This window comes from Neovison vison, chromosome 7 (genome assembly GCF_020171115.1).
Source record: "Neovison vison isolate M4711 chromosome 7, ASM_NN_V1, whole genome shotgun sequence".
Classification (NCBI taxonomy): Eukaryota; Metazoa; Chordata; class Mammalia; order Carnivora; family Mustelidae; genus Neogale; species Neogale vison.
In genome coordinates, this window is record NC_058097.1 from 26,893,865 (window position 1) to 26,916,511 (window position 22,647).

General features: G+C 46.7%; 1 protein-coding gene across 3 annotated transcripts in view; it reads right to left on the reverse strand.

Annotated features, from left to right (window-relative positions):
• The window catches only part of NLRC5 (NLR family CARD domain containing 5), an 84,448-nt gene extending 64,185 nt beyond the window's left edge, over positions 1–20,263 (reverse strand). For 2 of the 3 annotated variants that reach the window (XM_044256094.1, XM_044256092.1), the window contains exon 1: positions 20,239–20,263. The gene's annotated coding sequence lies outside the window, so the exon portion shown is untranslated. Of the gene's footprint in view, positions 1–7,300; positions 7,327–20,238 lie in introns of those variants that run through there. The other variant, XM_044256093.1, reaches the window with a different exon arrangement.
• Between the last annotated feature and the right edge of the window lie 2,384 nt (positions 20,264–22,647).

Genomic DNA, 22,647 nt, shown 5'->3' on the forward strand with positions numbered 1-22,647 from the left:
TTTTTTTATCTCCTGACTTCTCTTCCCTGATTTACTGAGACTGTTATTCATTAAGTTTATGAGTGAGTTTCTTACTTAAATAATTTCTAGTCTTTCCATTTAAAAAAATAATAAGAGAAACCACTTTTGGCCAATTTCCATGAATTTCTGTCAAGTTTATATCCAATTTACATTATAAGTAGATTATAATTATAATTTTTTGAAAGATTTTATTTATTTGACAGACAGAGACAGTGAGAGGTAACACAAGCAAGGGGAGTGGGAGAGGGAGAAGCAGGCTCCCTCCCGATGCAGGGTTCGATCCCAGGACCCTGGGATCACGACCTGAGCCCAAGACAGATGCTTAATGACTGAGCCCCTCAGGCACCCCAGTAATTATAATTTTGAAGTGAGTCATTTAATGGAGGCTAAGTTATTCTTTAAACCTTTGCCATTAATCTTTTGTTTCACTAGGCTGTACAAAGAATGACTCCTTTGCAATTTCTGCTTTAGGGAAGCATGTTGAGATTTTCCTTTTTTGCTTGGCATATGACAAATTTTAAAATATTCCATGACATTTGTAAAGTTACTCTTTTTCGATAAATACAGATTTCGAGCCCCCAAGTTATGCCGAAATAATGTCTAGATGGGGCCAATATTTAAATGTGAAAAGCTAAATGCTAAAAGTACTAGACGACAGCTCTTCAATTTACAACAATTCATGAAGCTATACATTGAATTTTCTGCATTTTTTTCTACATTACGATTTCACCACAAAGCCATTAAATTTTTTTAAGTGCTAGAAAAAAACATGGGAGAAAAGTTTTAAAAAATAATATCAGGATGGGCATGACACAAAACTCAGAAATCGTAAAAGAAAAAAAAGGGAATGAAATTGAAACTTCTGTATTGTCAAAGAACACAGCAAATAAAGCAAGAAGACAAATGGCAAAGTGGGAAGAAGTCTACACTCTGCATCACAAAGCTATGACTGCTTTTAATATATCAAGAGTGAGTACAAATCAATAAGAAAAAGACCAATGACCTGATAGGACCGTCGGCAAAGAACCCGAACTGTTTACAGAAAGGGAAACATGAATGTTCTGAAATGTATACGATAACATGTTCAACTTCACAGGAAGTGAAAGAAACACATGTGAAAAACTAAAAGAGACATACAGTTTCCCAGCTCTTAGATTGTCAAGGGAATTGTATAGCTGGCAAGGTTGCGAATTAGCAAGGTTTGGACGCCTTGCCCATGGGAGTGTACACCGACATAACTTGATCTACGAAGATCGCAAATGCCACGGAACCACAACCAGCAATTCCACGCTGATGCATCTATTTGTCACGTGCAAAATAACAGATGTTCAGGAACACTTAGTGTTGGCTTGCTTACAGCAGTGAAAGACTGCAAAAACTCTAAATGTCCCTGAATGGTGGAAATCCATGCTGGCATCAAAGAGGACGAGGCTGTGCGATGTGGGATGACACGGAATGGCGTTCGTAACACGTGGGCATGGTTGTCTGGGCACAGTTATTTCTAGCGCTCAGCCGCTGTCTGTCCTGGTCTCGTTTCTGTTGGAGCTGCCTATCAGCTTCCCACCACCTCTCAGATAAAGTCACACCACGTTAATACATCCGCCACAAAGGAGGCGCCACCTCCACATGAGGGGGCCAAGAAAGGTTCAAAGTATGAATAAACAAATGGTCTTTTGCCATGGGGTTGCTGGCCACCTTCCATCCCTCTCATGCACCTGCTGCCCTGCCCATGGGACAAGACGCAAGGCCCCACCTCCCCATCCCACCCACTTGGTGCACCCTCTGCCTCCAATGCCCTCCCCCTTTCCCCCTAGCAAACTCCTCCTCTGCACCCAGTTCAACTCCAGGAAGTCCTCCAGGCTGCCTTCCCAGACCAAGCCACGCCACCCCCCGCCACCGCTGTCCTTCACTCCTTAGTGTTCTGTTCTTTCTCCTCCATGCAGGTCACCCCGCCCCACATTGCCATTTCCTCTCAGCCCACCGGCTCCCCTCTGCACACCAGCAATAGCTTGGGGGCCAGGACAGGGCCTGATTCTGGATCAGAGCAAATGCCTTGCACCAGGGTCCTAGATTTGAACTTCTGCTAGTTGCCAGCTGTGTGGCGTTAGTCGGATTACAGTCTCTTAGCACCTCAGTTTTCCCATCTGTAGCATGGGGATTTTTCTAGATGAGGCTTTTAGAAGCAGAGCCCAAGACAGGGGTCCCTGCAAACGTTATTTATTGAGAGGGTAAGGAAAGTCTTGTTTCAGCCTGATACACAGTGGGGGCTGGGAGGGGGGTAGCTCTGGACTGTGAACAACGCCACAGAGTCTGTCCTGTCCTGTCAAGGGGCAACTGACCCATATCAGTCAGTTGTTGCCTGCGGGTCATGCCCAATGGATCGGGAGGGAGGCACTGTAGGAGATCATTGCTATTAGCCAACGGTAAGCCTTCCAGAAGGGTGCTGGCAGCTTAGGCCCACAGTGGATGGAGGATGGGAACGCTGGCTGACTGAGGGGAGAGCAGGTGAGTGAGAGGGATCACCATCAGAGTCTGCTGCAGACGTGCGATCATCTACCAGGCAAGGTCAATGGGAGATGAAGCAGGCATCTGGCCCTAGCAAGAAAGGCTCAGACATGCCGACTCTTGATTACAAATGGCACTGCTGTTATTTCCTCTGTAAGCCCAGCCCAGGGTACAAGGAAGGAAGGGAGGGATGGCAGAGAGGACACGGCTCGGGTCACAGACTTCTGATTGCTGTTCCTTTGGTTTCTTTGCTCGTCCTGACTCCCCAGGCTTGGATTATGGGGGAGGCCGGGCCGACCTGTCTACTTGTCGACTGGCTTGTTGAGACCCATCTCCTCGTCTCTCCCGGCGGATGTCTCTCCCGGGGGGACCCCACCTGCCTTTCCTGTGCCCAAGGGCCAGCGGGAAGGGTCAAGTCGATGGAAGCCCTGTCCCCACGGCACTGGCAGGCCCGGTTCTGCCCCTGACTCCTGGGCCAGGGTGGAAGAAGCGAGGACACCGAAGGGGCAGCTGAGAACGGCCAATGGGGAGAGAGGGACAGAGGTAATAAGGGCTCACGTCCAATGTCAGCACCAGAAAGGCCATGGTCAGTGGGGCCCTATGAAAGGCTTGGCCACCCTGGGGTGAATCAGACCCACAGGGGCCCTCACATCCTCCCAGAATGACCCATGCCAACCCCTGCCAGGGGTGATGGCAGCAGCCGGGGCCCCCGCCCTGCCCCAGGGGTGGCTGGCTACAATCCAAGGTTTCAGAGATGCCTGAGCCTTGGGGCAAAGGGAGATGGAGCTGGAAGAGGCCTGGGTGTGAGTCCGTGCCCGGCCCATTTTACAGACCGGGAGACTGAGCAGCCCTCACGGCTACTAGGCAGCACAGGCACGGCCGGCCTGACCGGACGACTAGGTGGGCTCTTTCCAGGAGGCTGAAAGCAGCCCCACCCCAGGAGTGGCCCCCGTCTCATGGGGGTGCCCCAGAGCACACAGCTGCAGAGATATCAGCAGTCATTTCCGCCCTCACCCACAAAAGCTAGTGGGACAGGCAACAGGGGGCCTGGATGCAGCACATTTCCACAGAGGGAGGATGTGGGCTGACTGTGCCTTTGAAAACCATCATCTTCATTGTCCTCACAACGTTAGGGTCCCCAGGACTCACGCTCGGTCACATCGCTTGATCCATGCCGAGGTTCCCAGCGGCGAGGAGACTGGCCAGGTCACAGCTAGAGAGCCACAGAACTGGCAGCTGACCAAACATCTCCAGGCCCTGGAGCCCTCTGGGGGGATGGAGTGAGCAGCTGGGGTGTGGGGAAGGGGGCAGGGAGGGACCCGGAGAGGGCGGAGCAGCCCGCATCTGCACTCTGGGCCTCAGGCCCAGGCTGTCCCTGTCCCACATCCAAGGAGGTCTCTCTCTTCTCATCACTGCAGACTGGGGAATCTGGGTCTCGACCCACACCACTGGTTTAAGTCACCTCTGTCACCCCCACTGCCTTCCTGCACAAAAGTCTTGATCCTTCCACCAGAGAACCCCTGAGGGTTTCCAGATGCACCCTCCTCTGGGACCAGCATGCCCTAGAGCCAGCAGGTGACCAAGTAGTGGCCTTGCCTCTCCTGCTTAGCCCCGGCAGTTTGGACCGGGCACCCAGAGTGGCTAGTGAGGCTTCCATGAGAAGACTTTCTCCCAGCACGTTCCCAGGATCTTCCAGGCCCAGGTCTGGGGCTGCCAAACTTATCCGCACCTTAGAATCATCCTGGGGGGCTTCCAGAAATTCCAACGGGCCACACCCTGGACCAATCATAGTATCATCTCTCCAGGTGGAACGTAGGCATCTATCTGAACTCTCTCATGTGCTGACAAGCTTGGGAATGAATGTTCCAGGCTGGGTTCAATGACACCCAGCTCTCCATTCCCAGTCGGGGGAGAATGGTTTTGTGTTCTCTTGCATTTGGCACCCTGCCTCTCCAGCAAACCAGAGCCAAGGGCTTCTTGCCCTCTGAAAGGCTGGGGACAGGAAAGCCACCAAGATGGCCTTATTTAGATGAAACCCTGTGGGTGTCTCCCAATGACTAACACTTCCACCTCTGCCCTGTTCCTTGGCACCTTGCGCTCCAGCTCTGTGGCTCTGCCAATGGCTGTCACACAGGCCCTGGCTCAGCACAGCTACACCCAAATGGAAACAAAGCTGAGGTCTGGAAATCCCCTCTTTATCTCCAACCATGCCGTTGCTGAAGATCCCAGAGAAGTATGGTTTTGGAGTTCTGGGGCCCAGAGTCAGACTGAGAAGGGCAAATACCATATAATCTCACTTACATGTGGAGTCTAAACACCAAACCAAACCAACCAACCTAATTTAAAAAAAAAAAAAAAGACACAGAGAATTGCCAAGGAGTGCTGGGTGTAGTAGGGTGGGCAAAATGGGTGAGGGGGGCCCAAAGGTACAAACTTCCAATTATAAAGTAAATATATCATGGGGATATAAAGTAAATATATCATGGGGATGTAATACACAGCTGAGTGACGAGCGTTAATAATACTCTATTGCAGGGGCACCTGGTGGGTGGGCTCAGTGCATAGAGCATGTGACTCTCGATCTTCGAGTTGTGAGCCCCATGCCGGGTGTAGTGATTACTTAAAAATTTAAAAAAAAAAAAAAACTTAAAAAAGGTAAAAAACAATACTTTCTTGCATTTTTGGAAGTTGTTAAGAGATACTTCTTAAAAGTCTGCAACACCAGAAAAAAACTTTTTTGTAACTTTGTAACTGTGTGGCAACAGATGTTCATTATACTTAGGGAGATCATTTTGCTATGTGTGTAAATATCAAATCATTATGTTACACACCTGAAACTGATACAACGTCACGTATGAATTACACCGCAGGGAAAAATGAAAAAAAAAATTTTTTTTTGAGAGAGTGGTGGGGCAGAGGGAGAGAGACTCTCAGGCAGACTCCATGCCCACCACCAAGCCCAATGCTCCATCTCACGACCCTGAGATCGTGACCTGAGCCGAAATCAAGAATTGGACGCTTAAACTACCTGAGCCACCCAGGCATCCCCAAATGAAAAAAATTCTAAAATAAATATATAAAATAAGACCTATGCTGACCCCAGAGGCTTTTTCCTAACTGAAACACCATACCACCTTCATAAATAATTCTTTCCAAAGTGACCACTTCCACAGCTCTTGATCATTTTTTGCTCATAAAATAGAATCAGTCATTTGAAAAGTTCTGAACATTGCAGAAATATATAACTTGAAGTTTATAGCTCACGATCTCACCCTTTAGGGAGAGGTACCCAATTTCTAAGTCGTTCTATGCACATCTGAGGCCACGTCTGCCTGATCTGAGACTCAGAAAACCATTTCCTTAAAATTTTTCTAAGAAGCATCTCGCATTGAGCTTCGTTTCCTAAACTGGTGTTCACCACGAACAGAAGATAACCCTCGAAAAAGAGAAAGACAAACAAACAAAGTAAAACAAAACCAAAATGACACTGTTGAAACGGAACCAGAGTCACTGTCTGGGCACAGCTCTGGCCCGAGACCTGGCCTCCCATTGCTGAAAAGGAGACCAGGCATGGGAGAAGCATGAGGTGAGCCCCAGCTGAGACTTTCTCCTTGACTTATCTGGAAGGATATAAGAGAACTGAAAAAAAGATAATGTTCTCCCTTTATGACTCAATTTACATGAATGCCTTGACTGCACGCTTCCTAAAATCATCCCGTTGACTCCTACTGGATAAGTCTCTGTCCGGCCCCATCCATTTCAAGACCTGGGTCCCGAGGCCCAGGGATGCACAGGACACCTTCCAGACTGCAGGAAAAAGGCTGTCACAAAGACATATAAGTCAGCAAGCTGTTTCTGACGACTTCTCTCTACAACCAGACAAGATCTGAGTGCCTCAGAGTCACAGCTCCCCAGGGCTTGAAGGCTCCCTCCCTTTCCCATGAGGGACAGAAAGACCCACCAAGGCACAAGGTGGGGGGAGAGGGGTCTGACGGTCTCGTGACTGTATAGTTGCCACCCGTCCACCAAGGAGATGGGTGCTGGGGGCATAATGCAACTTCCCAGGGGCCTGCCGCTTCTACCTCTGCACAGTATTTTGGGAGAGAAATGTAGAAATGTGGTCTCAAATACTTGAGAAATAAAGGTCGGGGAGACGGTGCTGGAAAGATGGCAGGAAGCACCAGGACTCTGTCTCCTCACCGAGACCAGAACTGGCATGGGCACAACGATCTATCTGACAGAACTGTTCTGAAAGTCTGGAGTCTTTGAATGCTTGCCACGTCCAGGGAAACACGTGGGCGGTAAACTGGGGTTAATTTCGGTCAATTCCAGCTCTAAGCGGGAGCAGCTTTCCACACCCCAGACCCAGCCACATGGTGGACAGATGCGCCCATGTTCCTGGGGCAGCCTGCATACAACTTACAAGAATCGGGGTGAGTGAAAAGGACCCTGTCCTCCAAATACTGGAGATCTGTGCTCTGCTTGCTAGTTATTGCTTCTGATCACCGAAGTGGAGAAAGAAAAGGGAAGCAGTCATTGTTGTCGTGTCTCCCCTCATTGCTTCAAGACCCTCTCCCTCCGGTTTAACTCTCTGGAGACTGAGAGGGCCACATCCCTTTGTTCCCACCATGATTCTTCCTTTTTCCCCCTTTCTGGAGCTAGACACTAAAGACTCGGACATTCAAAAATGACTACAATATAAGAAGAAAATTAGAAAATGACCACATATGCCCAAGGAAAACTCAGAAAAGGTACCAGAAGATGTTAGGCTTACCCTCAGACTGATGATCCTTGGCACAGAGACATCCCACAGCAATGCAAAAACCAACACAAGAAACAGAAACCGTAACAAAACCCCAGCAAACGGTGGGGAAAGGAGAGATTCTGATTTCCAGAATTATCACATTATTATACTCCAATGTCCAGGATTCAACAACAACAACAAAAAATTCACAAAGCATATGAAGAGACAGGAAAGTATGACTCATTCGAAGAAGAAAAAAAAAATCAACAGAATCTGTCCCTGAGAGAGACATAATGGCAGACAATGATTTTAAAACAACGGTCTCAAAGAGGCACCCGCCTGGGTCAACTTAGCCGAGCATGAAACTCTTGATCTCAGGGCTGTGGGTTTGAGGCTCACAATGGGTATGGAGACTGCTTAAAAATAAAATCTATATTTTTTTAAGATTTTATTTATTTATTTATTTGACAGAGAGAGAGAGAAAGAGAGAGAGAGACAGTGAGAGAGGGAACACAAGTGGGAGAGGGAGAAGCAGGCTTCCTGCTGAGCAGGGAGCCTGAGGGAGCCTGATGTGGGGCTCTATCCCAGGACCCTGGGATCATAACCTGAGCCGAAGGCAGATACTTATTGACCAAGCCACCCAGGCGCCCCAAAATAAAATTTCTTTTTTAAAAACTGTTTTAAGGATGCCTGGGTGGCTCAGTGGATTAAAGCCTCTGCCTTCGGCTCGGGTTGTGATCCCAGGGTCCTGGGATGGAGCCCCACATTGAGCTCTCTGCTCAGCAGGGAGCCTGCTTCCTCCTCTCTCTCTCTCTCTGCCTGCCTCCCTGCCTACTTGTAATCTCTGTGAAATAAAAAAAAAATTTTTAATATTTAAAAAATAAATAAATAAATAAATGTTTTAAATGCTCCAAGAACTAAAGAAATATAAAGTCAAGAACACGATGTGTGAAATATCAAAATAAAATAATTATCAAAATAAAAATATCAATAGAGAGAAAACTTAAAGAGAAATCACAAAGAAATTCTGAAGCTGATGAGTACAATCACTGAGATGGAAAATTCACCACAGGGATTCAAAGACAGATGTGGATAGGCAGAAGAATCCGTGAACTACAAGATAGGACAATGGACATTACTGAAGCAGATGGACAAAAAGAGAAAGATTTTAAAAAAAGCAAAACAGAGAGGAAGACAAACCATAAGAGACTTTTAACTCTAGGAAACAAACAAAACTCAAGGAGGGTTGCCTTAGTGGGGGTGGGGGGGGTGATGGGGTAACTGGCCGATGGGCATTAAGTGATGGAATGAGCACTGGGTGTTTTACGCAAACGATGAATCACTAAATTCTGTCCCTGAAACTAATAATACACTACATGTTAACTAAATTGAATTTATTTTATTTTTTTTAAAGATTTTATTTATTTGACAGACAGATCACAAGTAGGCAGAGAAGTAGGCAGAGAGAGAGGAAGGGAAGCAGGCTCCCTGCTGAGCAGAGAGTCTGATGTGGGCCTTGATCCCAGGATCCTGAGATCATAACCTGAGCTGAAGGCAGAGGCTTAACCTACTGAGCCACCCAGGTGCCCTGAATTTATTTTTTAAAAAATATTTTATTTATTTGAGAAAGAACAAGTGCAGAGCCAGAGAGCATGAGCCGGGTGGGGGAGGGGCAGAGGGAAATGTGGTAGCAGGCTCCTGGTTCAGCAGGGAGCTGGCTGCAGGGCTAGACCCCAGTCTGAGCAGAAGGCAGCCACTTAACCGATTAAGCCACCTAAGCATCCCATAAACCACATACTTTTATTTTATTTTATTTTAAGATTTTATTTATGTATTTGACAGACAGTGATCACAAGTAAGCAGAGAGGCAGGCAGAGAGCGAGAGGGGGAAGCAGGTTCCTCGCTGAGCAGAGAGCCCGATGCAGGGCTCGACCCCAGGACCCTGAGATCACTACCTGAGCCGAAGGCAGAGGCTCAACCTTCTGAGCCACCCAGGCTTCTCAAACCACGGACTTTTAAACAACCAACAGAGCAAAAAAGAAATCACAAGGGAGTTAGAAAATATTCAGAGATAAATGAAATAACACAACACACAAAACTTATGGGACACAGCAAAAGCGATTATAAGGGGAAAATTTATTGTTGCAGATGCTTATATTCAAAAACAAGGAAGGTCTCAAACCAACAGATTAACCTTACAATTTTAGGAACTAGAAAGGTGGAACAAACTAAAACCAAGACCATCGGAAAAAAAAGGAAATGATCATTGTTAGAGCAGAAATAAACAGAGAACAGAAAAACAATAGAGAAAAATCAATGAAACCAAAATTGGTTCTAAAAATGATCAACAAAATCAATAAGCTTTTAGTTAGACAGACTAAGAAAAAAAGAGAAAAGATTCAACTTAGTAAAATCAAAACTGAAAGTACACCAGTTCTACAGAAATAATAAGGATTATGAGAGTCTAATGAACAACTGTATGCCAACAAACTGGAAAACCTAGATAAAATGGAGAAATTTCTAGAAACACACAACTTACCAAGACTACCTAAAAAATAATAGAAAATCGAAACAGAGCTGTAGCTAATAAGGAGATTAGATCAGTAATCCAAACTCTCCCAATGAAGAAATGCCCTGGACCTGATGGCTTCACTGGTGAATTCGATCACACATTTATTTTAAGATTTTATTTATTTATTTGACAGATAGAGATCACAAGTAGGCAGAGAGAGAGAGAGGAAGGAAGCAGGCTCCCCACTGAGCAGAGAGTCCGATGCGGGGCTCGATTCCAGGACCCTGAGATCATGACCTGAACTGAAGGCAGAGGCTTAACCCACTGAGCCACCCAGGCACCCCTCGATCACACATTTAAAGAAAAACTAATACCAGTTCTTCCCAAACTATCCCAAAAATGAGAAACGAGGAAACACTTCCTAACTTACTCTATTAGGTCAACATAACCCTGATACCAAAGCCAGACAAAGACACTTCAAGAAAACCACAGACTAATATCCCTTATGAACATTAATGTGAAAATCCTCAAAATTCTAGTAAATTGAATACAAAGCCTATTAAAAGGATCATACACTGGGGTGCCTGGGTGGCTCAGTCAGTTAAGCGTCTGACTCTTGATTATGGCTCAGGTCATGATCTCATGGGTCGTGAGATCGAGCCCCGCACTGGGCTCTGCTGTCAGCAGGGAGTCTGTTTGAGAGTCGCTCTCCTTCTTCCTCTGTCCCTCCTCGATGCTTACACCTGTGTGCATTCTCTCTCTCACATAAATAAATACATACATAAGTAAATAATTTTTTAAAAAAAAGAGGATTATATACCATAACCAAGCGGGACTCATTCCTGGAATATAAGGATGGTTTACCGCCTGTAACTTGATCAGTGGAACACACCACACCAACAAAAGGAAGAAAAAAACACACATGATCATTTTTTTTTTTTTTTTTTTTTTACACATGATCATCTTGATTGATGCAGAAAACACCTTTGGTAAAATTCAACACCCTTTCATATCTTAAAAAAGACAACAAAAAAAACCCTCAACCAAATAGGAATACAAGGAAACGATCTCTATTTAGAAAGCCAAGTATGCAGACCCACAGCAAATAACATACCCAATGGTGGAAGACCGAAAGCTTTTTTTCCAAAATAAGGAACAACGCCGGGGGTCTGCTTTCCCCAATTCAATACAGTAGTGAAATTTTTAGCTAGAGCAATTAGGTAAGAAAAAGAAATAAAATGCATCTAAATCAGGAAGGAAGAAGTAAAATTAGCTGTTTGCAGATGATATACAATATATTTTTTAAAGATTTTATTTATTTATTTGACAGACAGAGATCACAAGTAGGCAGAGAGGCAGACAGACAGACAGGAGGAAGCAGGTTCCCTGCTGAGCAGAGAGCCCGATGCGGGACTCGATACCAGGACCCTGAGATCATGACCTGAGCCGAAGGCAGCGGCTTAACCCACTGAGCCACCCAGGCGCCCCAAAATCTTTTTTTTTTTAAAAAAAGGATAAAATGCTTAGAAATTACCAAGGAGGTGAAAAATGTGTACACTGAAAACTAAAAACATTGTCAAAAGAAATTAAAGGCATAAATAAATGAAACACATGACAGATTCATGGATTGGAAGATTTAATACTGCTAAAATGTCAATATTAGCCATCCACAGATTCAACCTAATCCCTACCAAAATCCCCATGTTTTTTTTGCAGAAACAGAAAAACCCATCCTAAAATTCATATGGAATCTCCAGAGACCCCCAAATATTCAAAAGAATCCTGAAAAAGAAGAACAAAACTGTAAGACCCATAATTCCCGATTTCAAAACTTACTACCAACTAAATCAAAACAGTGTAGAACGGGCGTAAAAACAGACATAGAGATGACTCTTGAACAAGATGGGTTTGAACTGCGTGAGCCCATTTAAACATGAATTTTTCCAAGAAATACAGTACTGTAAATGTATTAGTGTATTTTCTCTTCCTTATGATTTTTTTTGAAGATTTTATTTATTTATTTGACAGAGAGAGAGATCACAAGTCGGCAGAGAGAGAGGAGGAAGCAGGCTCCCCGCTGAGCAGAGAGCCCGATGTGAGGCTCGATTCCGGGACCCTGAGATCATGACTTGAGCCGAAGGCAGAGGCTTTAACCCACTGAGCCACCCAGGCGCCCCCCCTTATGATTTTCTTAATAACATTTTTCCCAAGCTTCCTTTATTGTAAGACTATAGCATATAATACATATAACATAGAAAGCATGAGTTAAATGACAGTTTCTATTATTGGTAGGGCTTCTGGTCAACTGTCTGCTATCAGTAAGTATGTATTTGAAGAGTCAAAAGTTATACATAGATTTTGACTAGGGGTCAGCACTCCTAACCCCAACATTGTTCCAGGGTCGATGGTATATGGTATAGACCAATAGAAGAGAATAGAAAGTCCAGAAATAAACTCTTGCATATATGGCCAAATGATTTTTGACAAAGGTTCCAAGACCATTCAGTGGGGGAAAGGACAGTCTTTTACAGCTTTTTAACAAATGATGCTGGGCAAATTGGATATCTACATGCAAAAGAATGAATTTGTATCCTTACTTTACACTCTATTTAAAATTCACTCAAAATGGATCAAGAGGGGTGGCGCCTGGGTGGCTCAGTTGTTAAGCATCGGCCTTCAGCTCAGGTCATGATCCCAGGGTCCTGGGATCGAGCCCCTCATTGGGCTCCCCACTTGGCCAGATGCCTGCTTCTCCCTCTCCCACTCCCCTTGCTTGTGTCCCCTTTCTCACTGTGTCTCGCTCTGTCAAATAAATAAAATCTTATTTAAAAAAAAAAAAAGGATCAAGAGCCTAAATATAAGACCCAAAACAATAAGACTCTGAGGAGAAAATACAGGACAAAAGCTGAACTGCAATGATTTGGCAACGATTGCCTCTTACCGAAAGGCAGAGGTAATCACGTATATATACACATATACACATGCAAATTGGACTTCATGAAAATCTTTAAAACTTTGAGCATCGAAAGACACTATCCACAGAGTAAAAAGGCAACCCACAGAACGGGAGAAGTTATTTGCAAAACACGTGTTTGACAAGGAATTTATCATCGGAATACATAGAGAATGCCTAGAATTCAGTAACAAAACTAAATGTGTGGATCTGAACAACAAAGAGACCAACAACTCAATTCAAAACTGGGCAAAGGACTTGAAGAGACATTTCTCCAAAGAAGATGTAACAATGGGCAATCAGCACATGAAAGACGCTCAGCATCACCAATCCTTAGGGAAGTGCAAATTAAGACCACAATGAGGGGCCCCTGGGTGGTTCAGTCTGTTAAGCAGATGACTTCGGCTCAGGTTCAGGCTCCCAGGTCAGCAGAGCATCTGTTTCTCCCTCTCCCTCTGCCTCTTCCTTTATTCTGCACACATGTGCTCTCTCTCTCTCAAATAAATAAATAAAATCTTTTTAAAAAACCGACTAGAATGAGACTGATACCACCTCACACCCATTAGGATGGCTACTACCAAAACAAAACAAAACAGAAAACAATAAATACCAGCAAAGATGTGGAGAAATCAGAACCCCTGTGTGCCACTGGTGGGCATGGAAAAATGGTACAGCTGCTGTGGAAAACAGGATGGTGAGCCCACAAAACAATTAAAAATGGAATTACCATATGACCCAGCAGTTCCACTTCTGAGCATCTACTCAAAAGAACAGAAAGCAGTCTCCCAGGTTCACAGCAGCCTTATTTGCAATCGCTAAAACACGGACATAACCTGAGTATCTCTCGGTGGAGGAACGGAGAAGCGGGATGCGGTATATTCTTGCAATGGAATATTATTTAGCCTTGAGCAGGAAGGAAATCTTGCAACATACAACATGGCTAACCCTTGAGGGTGTTACACTAGAAGAAATGAGCCAGTCCCAAAAAGACAAAGGTGACATGCTTGCACTTACATGAGGCACACAGAGTATCCTATCCACGGAGACAGAAGGTACAATGGTGGTGGCCAGGGGCTGGGGAATGGGAGTTCTTGGACAGTGGGCATAGAGGTTCGGTTGTACAGAATGAGAAGAGCCCCGGGGACGGGTAGTGGTAAGAGCCGCACAGCAGTGTGAAGGTGCCTATCACTCCTGAATATTTTAAGTGGTTAAAATGGTTAAGATACTAAGTTTTATGCTATGTGCCTTTTTAACTTCGAACAAATAGAGTGTATATATTCCTTTAGAAGTCCACGTTGAGAAGAGCACCTAGCCTAAGGAAACATTCCAGAATGTGAGCAAAGCTCTAGCTAGCGGGATGTCCGTGCCCGATCTTTCCTGACACAGATAAACTGGCTCAGACACCAAGCCACCCAAAGTACCAGGGCCTCGGGAAGGTTAGCGTCCTCCGGCTCCTGCCCCCCACTCTCCGCCCAGGGGACCAGAGTGGGGCTGTAGAGAGAGGTCTCCTCAGGTGGAGGGCTCCTGCGGCAAGCCCAGCCTTTTGCTCAATTACACAGAAAAATAAAAAATAAAAATAAACTTGCAATAAGCATTTTGAGCACAGAAGACCGGAAACAAAGTTTCCTCCTCCTCCTCTTTCTTGCCATTGTCTCTGCCTGGTTCCCTCTTCCTCCAGACATCATCATGGTCCACGGCCCCCTGCCTGGCACCCCCCCTCAACTGTCCCAGTGCTCCTCGCGGGAAGTTCTGTGCCTCTCCGAACACAACCATCCCTGCACCCGCCGTGCACTTACCCCCTCGCCTAACTTGTGTTTCTTCCCTGCAGTCAGGGTGTACTTGTTTGTTGTGCTTCTGTTGGCACATCGGTGAGACCTGTCCTGTTCTCAGCTCTAACCCAGTGCCCAGAGCAGGACCTGACATGTTCTGGAAACTCTTTGCAGGGGGCGGAGGGGGTGGTGGTGGTGGTTAATGATCGCTGGGCGGAGCCAGGCGGGAATCGGTGTAGTCAGTACTGAGCATCCTACCTCCAAGAAGTTTCTCTGTGTGGGAGGTGGGGGGGGTGTCTTCTCCCTGCGTGGCCTAGTCACTCTCCACCTTCTCTCTCTCCTCCCTTCTCTTGGGAGCAAATACAGTACCAACCCCCAGCACCCCAACCCACTCACAGGCCCCACACAGAGCCTGCCCTGCTGCTGCCCTGTCCTGGTCCCTGCTGACCACTTCACACATGGCCCCCACCCACCCCGATCCTAATCAAGGTACTTTCCCAAAAGTACTTCCCTTCTTGAGAGAAATCTGGTGGGAAATGTGGAAAGAATTAAAATGTCACCTTCATATATATATATATATATATTTTTAAATTATATATTATATTATATATTATATAAATAAATATATTTATTTATTTATTTATTTATTTATATAAAAATATATATATTTTAAATTCTTTCCACATTTTATACATATCTGTATCTATCTATCTATCTATATAAATAAAACAGAGGAAACAGTCCATGCATAGTAGAAGAAAACAAGAACCAAACTAAATGCTTAAAAAGGTAAATATGGGTCCACCATTCTATGGACAACTATGCAGCCACTTAAAATGCCAATATACTCATGTTATAAAGAGTGAATTTCCTTAATATGCACAGTGATTGTACAACTAAATAGGAGAAAGACTAACAACCCAACAGAAAAGTGGGAAAAAGATAGACAGTCTTTGGAAAATGAACTACAAATGACCCATAAATATTTGAAAAGATAAGAGCAATGGAGGGGGGGAGAGATGGTTGTTTATCTCCTAGATCTGCAAATAGGGAAAAGTCTGATAACACACACATGCTGGGGCGGGTGTGGGAAGCGGGTCCCCGCACACATAGCTGCCGGGAGGGCGATTCAGTCCGACACATAAGGACCGTAATTTGCCATATGTATCAAAGTTCAAACTGCGTATTTCTTTTTGACCTTGCAAATCCACTCCTGGATCTGTTCGTTTGTTCGTTCTTTCTTTCTAGATTTTATTTATTTATGAGAGAGAGCAAGAGAGCATGAGAGAGTGTGCGTGCAGGTGTGCAAGGCGTGGGGAGGGGCAGAGGGAGAAGCAGACTCCTTGTCGAGCAGGAAGCCCTATGAGGGGCTCGATCCCAGCACCCTGAGATCAGGACCTGAGCCGAAGGCAGGTGCTTAACGGAATCTTTTTCTCCAGTTTTCCTCTGTCCTCCTGAATGTTTTTCTTAAAGACTTATTCTCACATATGCAAACATGATACTTAAACAGAGATATTCATTACAGCACTGTTTGGGATAGCAAGAGAAACATTTAGGAAACAACCTAAATGCCCAATTTAACAGTAGTTAAATTAATGATGACACAACCGTATAATGAAATACTCTGTAGCTGTTTAAAAGGAAAAAGCAGGGGTGCCTGGGTGACTCACTGGGGTAAAGCATCTGCTTTCGGCTCAGGTCATGATTCCAGGGTCCTGGGATCGAGCCCCGCATCAGGCTCCCCGCTTGGTGGGAAGCCTGCTTCTCTCTCTCCCACTCCCCCTGCTTGTGTTCCCTCTCTCGCTGTGTCTCTCTCTGTCAAATAGATAAAATCTTTAAAAAGAGGAAAAAAAAAAAAGAAAAAGGCAGATTGTTTTTGCTTTTGATGTGGAAAGATTTCCAAATTGTATTACATTTTGAAAAAAGATAAAAAAGAACTATAGAGTATATCACCATTCGTAAGAAAGGGGATATCTATACCCATATTTATATCTGTATCTATCTATCTATATCCATGTTTGTAAAGGCCCACCTGAATGATCTTTGTAAGGACATATGAGAACCTGGTAACACTGGTGCCTTCAGCGAGGGTAATCAGGTGGCTGGGAGACAGAGGAAGGCGGACACTTACTCTGCATCATAAACTCTTTGTATATTTTATATCATTTTACTATATGAATATGTTAGCTATTAAAAATGAAATAATTTTAAAAATGATATAGGATGTACTTTCCCTCTAATATATAATTCCATTTTATTCAGTTTAAAAAGTATAATTCCATTTCGATTTTTATGTATGAGTCCACAGAAAAATATGAATATACACACATAGAAAAAAGACTGGTAGAAGCAGAGGTCATCCAAGGTCAAGTCAATGTTCCCTCAGGCTCTCTGAAGTTCTTCTGTGCTATATGTCAGAGGCATCTCAGATAGAGGGTCTGCTAAAAAGCTTTCTGGGGAAGACTCCTATGTCTAGAGAATTTATTGGAAGACTTTGGAGTGACCCACAGGTTGGAGCAGGAGTCCCATCACAGAGAGTCAGGCTTGAAACAAGCAAGATAAATGAGTGAACTCATGTTTCCCTATGACTCTCATCTCTCCATCCCAGGAAAATGACAGGTTTCATGCCCTGGTCAATCAGGGAGAAAGGATGACCACAAAACAGAAGAAGAGTCTAGGATCAGAGATGGCCAGAGGAACCAAGCTCACACCTACCTCTACCCTCCAGATTCACAGAGGGCTGAAGGACACGTGGGGCTTCCCAAAGGAACAGAATGGGGGTTCATGCCAACTTTACTCAGTCCTCAAGGCCCCAAGAGCCTTCAGATAGCATATGGGTAATACAATCATGCCCAGTTTACAGGCAACAAGTCCTACATACAACCAAGCGCTTGCCTGCCCCATCCCTTCTAGTTTTAAGTACAGTGTGTGTGAGACACATGTTCTCCAGGGTGGCCACAGGGATCAAAAAACCTTCCCTTCTCCGCACAGCCTACACCAACAGCCAGACTGATTATTTTTCTTTCTTTCTTTTTTTTTTTTTTCTTTGCAAATACTCTAGGTGTTTTCCTTGCAGAATGGGTTTCAGCCAAGGTAGACTTGGGGCTACTAGCCAATGCTCAAAAAATAGATTTGGCAAAGGACCCCAGTAGTTTATGTCCTCAGAACACTGACAAAAAGTTTTTACAAAGTATTGGCACTTGTGTTAATTTGCTTGAGCCTTAATGCAGCTCTGGAAAGCAGAAGCTAGGTTCTGGGCTGGTGAATTAACTTCCTAGCTTGGTTACAGTTGTAACAAAGCACCCTCAGGGGGAGGAGCCTTCCTTGGCTTTTCTGGTTTCTGGTGGCAATTCTTGGGGTGTCCAGCCTTATAGAGGCATCAGTTCTGATCTCTGTCTCTGTTGTCACCTGGCTGTCATTTCATGGTGTGTGTGCATCTTCATAAGCTGACCTCCTCTCTTATAGGGACACCAGTCACACTGAATTAAGGACCCAGTTAACTCTGGTATGACTTCAGCTTAACTCATGACATCTGCTACTACCCTATTTCCAAATAAAGTCACAACTCAGAAATACGGAGGGTAAGGACTTCAACATATCTTTCTCCAGGACACAGCTCAATTCATCACAGCTGGGAAAAGACACCCCAAGAAGTTTTGCGGAATTTTCCTCCATGGGCACGGTGGATATGTGTGTTGGAGGGAACAGAGAGACTGACCTGGTCCTGCAAACGTCCAGTTGGAGGTGCAAAGCTAGGCAACCTGCAAAAACTCTTCCAGAGCACTTTCCCTGCTGCGGGTCTGCTCTCACGGAGGACCCACTGCTCTCCACGCACTGAGGTGGACCAGGCACTGGGGCGTATCTCGTCCAACCTTGAGGCACGCTCTGAAGGACATATTTATCACCCCCCAGCTCACAGATGAGAAACTGACGTCCTGAGGAAATCGACATGGTCATCCAGCAAACACCAGGTGCTGAGGGCCAGGATCCCTCTGCTTCCCACACCAGGCACCGGCCAAGCCATGTGCCGGGCTTTGGGGACAAGGCAGGTGGGCACGATCAGCAGCTTGGCAGCGGGAGACCAAGCCGAATGCTTTTCTGGACTTACTGCTTCTTAGAAGGAAAAGCAGTTTGGAGGGAGGAGGCTCTAGGCACTGGCCTGTGAGTACGGCCCACCTCCGGACACTCCCAGGTTTGGGAGGCTAGGAAGTGCTGGTTTCCCAACTGTTTTTAAAGTCTGCAAACCCCCAATCTTCTAAAAAGGAAATGGAAGAACCCCCAACTTATAAAACAGATGCAAACCAGGCTGAAGGCAAAGGACCTCGCTCAGACCTCCCTAAATGGCCGGCTCAGCAAACCCCAGGTCCTGACCTCCCAAGTGAGGAAAACGGCTGAAAACCACATAAAATGCCAAAAGCGGGCGCCTGGGTGGCTCAGTGGATAAAATGCCAAAAGCAAGGAACAAAATGACGCCCATGTTTTCACCCGATTATGAGGTTAAAACGTTCATCGGATATAGTCTGGGGGGACTTGACATGAAGAAATTACTGTTCACCTGCTTCCCATCTTCAGATGGTGCCGTGGTTGGGTTTTTGTTGTTGTTGTTGTTGTTTTAAAGATTCCTTATCTTTTAGTACATTCGGAGATATTTCAGTTGAATGCTATGATGTCTGTGGGCCATTTGTTTCAAAATGAGGTGTGGCAGAGATGAACGTGGGCTGAGGAACGCTGGGGTTGAGTGATGGTTACATGGTGCTTCCTACATCCAAACCAGCAAGCTGGCAGGCTCAACCTCACTAACTCCGTTCCTTCTACCCTCATTGTCAATAATAATGATGATGATGATGATGATAGTAACAATAATAAAGCATGTTTAGGATTAAAAGCGTGAATTGTGCAGAATGAGTCGCGAGACTTTCGAAATGCCTTTTTTTAAAATTATTATCGAGGTAGAGTTGCCTCCAATGTTTTATTAGTTTCAGGTGTAAAACAGCAAGGCCACAACTCCACACACATGCAGCTCTCGTCTACTAGAATACCCTTGCCTAGATTCCTTCTACTGTACATTCATCTCTCTGACTTACTTATTTCACAACTGAAAGTTTGCACCTCTTTTCTGTAAAGCACTTTACTGAGCTATGATGGACATGCAAAAAGCCGTGGGTGTTTAACGAATACAACCTTTTGAGATTAGCGGTGAGCAAGCACCTGTGAAATCAGCACCACGATCGATGCCATAAGCCCGTCCATCACCTCCAAAAGTTTCTCCCGCCCTCTATTATTTGTGCGTGTTAACTCTAGGCTCGATGCTGTACAGATCTCTAGGAATGACCTGTGTAGCCAACAAAGTTTGTACCTCTTGATCCCTTTTACCTATCTTGCCCCTATCCCCCGCCTCCCGCTGCTATAATTCTTTAAAAAGCAATTAAAAGTTAAAGTTCCGGAGCTTTGGGAGGTTGGGGAGAAAGGGGAGCGCAGCAGGGTACCCCGCCCCTCAGCTCGGGTGACCCCGACTTGCCTTCCTCTGCGGCTCCCACCTCTGCCCCCAAACTCCGCCGGGCAGCGGGCGCCCCATCTGTCCACCGGTCGGTCAGTCCCTGCACCCTGCCACCGGGCCACCCAGCTGGCGGCCGGCGGAGCACCCCCCCCACCCCCGCCCAGCACCCTCAGGCACCCCCGGCCCGGTGCTCCCCACGCAGCTCGCCCGCAGCCCCGGGGCTCGCTCTCCACTCACCGGGCGCGCTCCTGCCCCGCCGCGCTGCGCACGAAACTGAAAGCGGGCGGAGAGCACCCGGGCTGGTGCTGGGAGCCGGCGGCCGCTGCCGAGAAATCACGTGGATTCCAAGTGCAGCCGTCGGCTGGGGCGCGGGCCGGGCGGTGGCGCACCGTGGCTCCCCCGCTCTGCATGCGGTTCGCCCCAACCCAGGCACGGCCCCCGCAGGTGACACGGAGGCAGGAGGGCCGCGCGTGGAGGAGATCAGGGTGCCCTAGGAGGACCCCGGGCTGAGCTCCCCTCTCCCGGCCCGTGGGGACACTAAGGAGGAGGGGACCGGGTGGGAAAGAAAAGACGATCGCTGTGCAGGAGACAGAACTCAGGGGCCCGGCTCCTGTCTCGCGGTGCTCTCCAGACTGAAAGGAGGAGTGAAGGGGGTAACAGCAATAATTGGTCTTACTAACTGAGCCTTCGGTTCTCTGACCCGGTGCCAGGACACTATCTCGGAAAGTATCTAATCCTCAGAATAACCCTAAAATGCAGACGCAAGCATGACTCCATTTTACAGATGAGCAAACTGAGGCTTAGCCAGGCGAACGAATTTGCCCCAGTCACACAGGCAGAGAAGAGGAAGAGAGGAACCAAGAGCGCTGGTGGGTCAGAAGGAAGATGAGGCTCCCCGGGGAGGGGCTCTGCAGCACTCCTGAGCAAGGACTGGTCCAACTACTCTCCCAAAGCTCCACTATAAGCTCCTGGCTCTTCTGCACCCCTCCTGGAACAGGGAGCTCCCCTCGTCCTGCTGGGGACACATCCATCCTGGGGACAAGTCAGCCTGCTAGGAAGGTCCTTCATTCACCTCCCTGGGCTGGCTTGCACTCTCCACTCACTTCCGTCCCATGTGAGTATGAAGGTACTACAGGATAGCAGTCACATCAGTGTCAGACAGCCCTGGACTGAAGTCCTGCTCTCCAGCTACTGGCCAAACACCTTTACTTGGGCCATCTTGACCCTGCTAGAGGCCCTGCCTGCCAGTCCCCAGAAGAGGTCCTGGTCAGCTTAGTGAGTATCCCACCCTTGCTTTGGGTCCCAAGAGATAAAGAGAAACAAGCCCAAGAGAGGGGTACTTGGGTGGCTCAGTCAGTTAAGCATCCACCTTCGGCTCAAGTCATGAACCCAGGGTCCAGGGACTGAAGCCCCCCCACCCCTGCCGACGGGCTCCCTGCTCAGAGGGGTTTTGCTTCTCCTTCTTCCGCACTTTCTTTCCATCAGAATAAATAAATAAACGAAATCTTTTAAAAAACGAAAAACAAGCCCAAGGGAGCACTTGGAGGGGCTAGAGCAGGGCTCAGAAGGAACCTGGCTCAGAAGTTGGTGGCTTCCCATGAAATGGTCCCAAAGGTGAAGGGGCAGCTCTCTTGCCTCCGAACCAGCAAAATCCAGGCTAGGCCCTTTGGGTACATTCCTGATGTGGGCCCTGATCTCTTCTCTCTTCCCCTCCTCTTTGTTCTTGGTGCTACAGCAGCCTCCATTCAGTTCCTTTTTCTTCTTTTCTTTTTTGGGAGGGGAAAGGCAGAGAGAGAGAGGAGGGAGAATGAGAACAAGCAGGCTTCACCCCCAGTGTGGAGCGCAACACAGGGCTCGATCCCATGACCCAAGCAGAAATAAAGAGTCAGATGCTCCACTGACTGAGCCACCCAGGGGTCTCCCTCCATTGTTTCTTGAATCTGTCATGATTGTGTCCTTCTGCCCCAGGGACTTTGCACATGTTCCAGTCTTCCTCTTTCCCCATCCCATTTGGCCAGTGTGGTAATAGGGGTTTTCTCCACACATCCTTTGTGGAGCCTGGTGTCTCCCAAGGCTGGGATGATAGAAATCTTTTGTATTATGGCCTGAGGGTAGGAGGAAGACCTGCTCTGAGCAGGCGGTTTGGCCAAAAATCTGCTTATGAGAAATGTCTCTTCCATGTTAAAGCCCGATTGGCCTTTAAGGGGCTCCCTCCTCCTCTTCTACCAGAAAGCAGACCTCTGTGAGGGCCCCTTGCTATCCCCACTATCCTCGGGATCTGAAGCTCCCTGGTGCCCCCATATTTCCTGTCCTACACTGGAAGCACATGTAACAGAGGGTAAGTGACAACTCATGCAGGAAGCTGGTCAGAAGAGGAGATGGCCCCTATGATGCCCAGGTTTGGGTGGGCAAAGGGGCTGAAAGGAGCCAATGCTGTGTGGAAAGGGAGAGAGGGTCTGAGAGACACTCTCTGTTGACCAAGGGGAAAACAAGGAAACCTAACCAGGCCATTTCTGCTTCTATCATTTCCTCTCCCAAAGCCACACAGGCAAGCAGATATACAAAAGAAAGGCAAGGCCAACTTGTATCCTGTGAGCAGAAAGCTCTGGATGGGGCCTTCCAAAGTACCCCCTGCACACGCCAGTA